The sequence below is a fragment of the Mauremys mutica genome, chromosome 18 (genome assembly GCF_020497125.1).
Source record: "Mauremys mutica isolate MM-2020 ecotype Southern chromosome 18, ASM2049712v1, whole genome shotgun sequence".
NCBI lineage: Eukaryota > Metazoa > Chordata > Testudines > Geoemydidae > Mauremys > Mauremys mutica.
In genome coordinates this window covers 1149938-1154590 of record NC_059089.1, presented here as the reverse complement: position 1 = coordinate 1154590, position 4653 = coordinate 1149938, and the positions used below count along the sequence as shown (strand labels likewise).

At 49.6% G+C, this 4653-nt stretch overlaps 1 non-coding gene across 1 annotated transcript; it reads right to left on the bottom strand.

Annotated features, from left to right (window-relative positions):
• Positions 1-3735: 3735 nt before the first annotated feature.
• TRNAS-GCU lies at positions 3736-3817 on the bottom strand. Its single transcript has one exon. It is a non-coding gene; the product is annotated as a tRNA-Ser (tRNA).
• Between the last annotated feature and the right edge of the window lie 836 nt (positions 3818-4653).

Here is a 4653-nt window from a genome sequence, read left to right as displayed (position 1 = left end):
GGCCATCCTTTGGGCTCTCTGGTGAGAACCCTCAGCCTCCCGTCCTCAGTCTCTACCCTGATTGGCTGAGCAGGGGGTTATTGACAGGGAGGAGACTCTGGTCCTTGTTGGTATCTTTTAAGACCAAAGAAATAAGTCAGAACCAGTTCTGTGTTTGATTAATTTTGCGGCTTCTCTGCATTAATGGTCTCTGAGCAGTTCATGATTCTCTCTAACATTGCAGTTCTCCTCAAATACTTGCTGAATAATTACTGTTACTGTTGTTGGTCTGGACCTCATCTGAGAGCACTTTATTCAGGTCATTCAGTGTATGAAATTCAAGATCCAAAGGTTAGTTTGAAAATCAGGGCTCTTGGGTCCTATTCCCAACTCTGCCACTGACTGGCTGTGTGACCTAAGACAAGTCAATTCTCCTTTCTCAGCCTTAGCTTCTCTCTCTTTCGAGTAGGGATAATAATGATCCGCTCCTACCTAGCTCAACACACTCACTCTTCCCCAGCACACACACTGTCTCTCCCCAGAACACAAACAGTCTCTACCCCGCCACGCACACTGCAGTTGAAAAGCAGCTGGCAATCTAGTAAGGTGCCCATGGAACGGTGGGATAGAGAAACCTGCATCATGTGATGCTGTACCAGCCCGTGAGGCATTGCAAACCCTTCCCAAAACACCCTGCAGCCAGTTGCACAGTGGGATAGTTACCCACAGTGCACTGCTCTCTGTGGCCATCCAAGAACTGCTAGCATGGATGTGCTCTGGTGACACAAGGGGCATAGGGAGGACATTCAATAGCTGTTTAGTTAAAACACTTTAACTAAAGCAGCAATGCCAGGGGGTTGGTGGCTCCTTTCTTTCCTCACCCTGGAGTAAACTCAGCTTTTTATTTCCATTCTTGATGTTTCATGGAATAACAACAGACGACTGAAGAAAGACGTGGACAGGGTGGGTCTCAGGGGAGAGGCAGAGAGGTTCGAGCGGTGGGCAGAGCAGGTCTCGGAGGTGGGGGCAGTGGGCAGGGCAGGTCTCAGGGGAGGGGCAGAGAGGTGGGGGCAGTGGGCAGGGCAGGTCTCCAGGGAGAGGCACAGAGGTGTGGGTGGTGGGCAGGGTGGGTTGTAGGGACGGGTCAGCGAGGTGGCGGTGGCGGCTGGTGGGCAGACCTTGTGGTAGGGGGTGGAGAGGCACGAGCAGGAGGCAGGAAGGCCTTGGGGGAGGAGGGGAGCGAGCGAAAGGTGGCTCAGCCGTCCTCAGCCAAAGAGGAAGAGCAGGGGGTGGGAAGTGGCCAAACAGGAGCAAGGGGGGAGCACAGGGGGGGCCTCAGAGAGAGGAGAAGGGTGGAGGGGGCAGTGCCATGGTCTGGGCACCAATGGGCCCCCCACTTCTAGGGAGCTTCCAGCGCTCACACCCAGCCTCCCCAAATGCAAGAGCCATGGGCCACCTATTCGCTTCATCTTCACTAACCAAGCCCCTCCACAAGCTATGTTGAAGGGAGAAGCCCTCCTGTTGGCACAGCACTATCTGCACCGGGGTTAGGCTGATATAATTGCATTGCTTAGGGAGGTAAATTTTTTACACCCCTGAGTAATGTAGTTACACCGATCTAATTTTGTAGTGTAGACCTGTCCAAAGAACCTTGGGAGTAAAACTACCCCTGCTCCTCTGCTTTACTGAATCCAAACACAAGCAAAGCTTGTCAGGCCCAGATGGAGGTTGGCAGAGAGTCAGGTGTGTGCAGACATGATCCCTTCAGCAGCTGTAGGCACCATGGCTTAGCTGGCTAAAACCACTGTTTTGTATACAGGGGATCCTGGGTTCAAGTTCCAGTGGTACCTTACTGAGTTGCTTTTGGGGCACCTGGTATTGGCTACTGTCAGAAGACAAGATTCAGAGCTAGATGGATCTTCGGTCTAGCCTAGTGTGGTTTTTCTTCTGGTTTTAAATTACACTCACAGGCACTGATGATAGAGTTACTGAAAGTTTGGGAGTTAGGAGCTGATAGGTCAGTGGTCCGGTCCCCTCACAGATGACCCCATCCCTCTGGAACAGGGGCAGGTCTGAGCTCTCACACCAAATGCTCATTGTGGCTGCCAGAATCTGTGGGCAGCTCGTTTCGTTTATGCCGAGGGTTGAGTCCTGTTTTGTGCACTGTCTGAGAATGAAAATCCTAAACCGCCCTTTGAAATAACAAAAGCAGCAGGACGAGTTTCTGTCCCTGCCCCAGAGCAGACAGACCAATGGAGAAATGCCATGAGTCCAGGGTAATACTCCCCTGCGGTTTTACCATTTCCACTTGCTAAATTCCCTCCCAACCTTCTGGGCTCCTGGAGCAGGGGACTGAGCCTGAGTCGAGACACGGACACTGCAACTTTACAGCCCAAGCCGCATGACCCTGATTAATGTAACACGGGCCAGTCATGGGTGTTTCATTGCACTGGAGACGTAACCTAATGTTATGTCTGCACCGTGATTAAAACACCCAGGGCACCTGTCGCAAAGCCCGGGTCAGCTGACTCAGGGTTATGGGGCTTGGGCTGCAAGACTATAAAATTACAGTGCAGACATATGGGCTTGAGCCCAACCTCTGAGACCCCACGAGGGGTGAGGGTTTCCGAACCCAGGCTTCAGTGTAAACAGAAATATCTGCACCACAGTTTTTAGCCTCTCAGCTTTAGCTTCATGAGCCCAAGTCAGATGGTCCAGGCCAGCCGTGCTGCCATCTTTATCCCAGGAGAGATGGACTCTAAGGGTATGTCTCCACTGCAGTGTCAGCCCAGGGGTGGCACGCTGTGCTCAAAGCAGCACCCTGGAAGCCCCATATTCACCAGTCTCATATAATGATGATACGGTTTGTACAAAGTCTGCCTGGTGCGGTATCATTTCAAAAGTCTTGGTCTGTTGAACATTACTATTGTGTTGGATTGTGTGTGTAGCATTGGCTGGGAAGTTTTGCTCTGTGTGTGTGACTGAGATGAGGTTGGGAAATGCCCACCACCAGCCTTTCAGGTGTGACAATGGAGGAGCCAGACCCGCTGCTGGCCCATTGAAGGGATCCACACTCCCAAGGACTATCCCAGGAGCCGTGTACAATGCAGACTTCTCCGAGATAGCACAGCGACAATGGACACTGCTTGACTCACATCTTAGCAAAGGGACTTCCTAGCAAGTTGGAAGAAACTATGAAAGGGGGGTAGAGACATTAGGAGTTGGCCTCTCTCCCCCACAACTCAACAGCTGGAAATACACCTGGATGACAAAACTGATTCAGAAATCAGAAGAGAATAATAATAGTACATTCAAACCAAAGTCCCCAAACAGACTAGTAGTGGTTTCTCAGCAGAAATTTTTCAGTTTGGGGAATTTTGTTTTCTCAACCAGACTTTGCCAAGGGAAGCAGAGAGAAAATGGTTGAGTTGTCTCCTTCAGAACAGCTTGGCCTAGACACTAGCTCTGCTTCACTGTTGTGGCCTTGCTCAGGTTGGGGGTATTTTAATTATTTGGGGAGGTCCCAGGGTGTTTGGGGGAGATTATGAGGCTGTTCCCTTTTGAGATAAAAGCTAAGAAATGCCGGACTAGAGAATTTTTTCTAGAAATCTGGGATTTAGACATTTTATTTGAAGCAAGGGGGAACTGAGATTCTGAGAAGGTTTTTGTTTGCAAGAAGCAACATTGTTTTTGATCTGTCATTGTACCAAGGGGGGAGATGATTGTCTATAAAGGAGAGTGAAGACTAAATGCAGCTGATGAGGATGGGATTTGAACCCATGCATGCAGAGAACAATGGATTAGCAGTCCATCACCTTAACCACTCGGCCACCTCATCTGAGCTATCAAAACAGGGACAGGAGGAGAAATCAAAGTCCGGCAGAGATAGGGCCACTAAGGAGTTTTTAAATACTAAGCAGAAGCAGGGGCTGAATGAGCTCCCCCCTCACATCTAGTGATGAGCTGTGGGAAGACTTCAGGAACAGGCCGTGTTTGCACAGACACCCCTACTCTGCCTAGCTATGCAGCATGAGGGGGCCGCTTCCCCAAAATGACCAGTTTGGGATGGTGGTGGGTTGTGTCGGGGACTCGAACCCCAACAGCGAAGTTCGTTGTCTGACCGCAGAGAGAGACAGGCAACACCAGCAAGGTCTGATCAAAAAGTTCTTTATTGACAAGTGCACATATCAGTAAAGAACAGCTCGTATCCGAAAAGAACCAGCCCCCCCCTTTACAGCTCAGTATTAGCTTATATAGACAGTTTTATTACGTCATAGATCATTCACTAGAGCAATCCACCCCCTTTGTCTAACAACTGGAAATTAGACACCTTTTAATATATACGCATGCCTAGTCTCTACCAATATTGAATTGTTAATATCTCAACAAGCGCCAAAGGTTAGGAATGTGAGGGAGTTAAAAACACACCGAACACTAAACCAAGGAGTAAGTCAGAACTGTGAGATGCTTGTGTTTCTTATCGGTCCTTCAAACACTGTGTCTTAACACAACACAGCTGGCATCAGCCCCCTCACTTATCTTGCTCTTTCCCAGGGCTTTGTGAGACAATTCTGCCTGTCAGTATTTCACTCTGGGTTTTCCCAGAAACCTCTGCTAGCCTGATTTTAGTCAGGTTGGCACAACTGGTTTTTGTGCTACATCTTTATTCAGGCC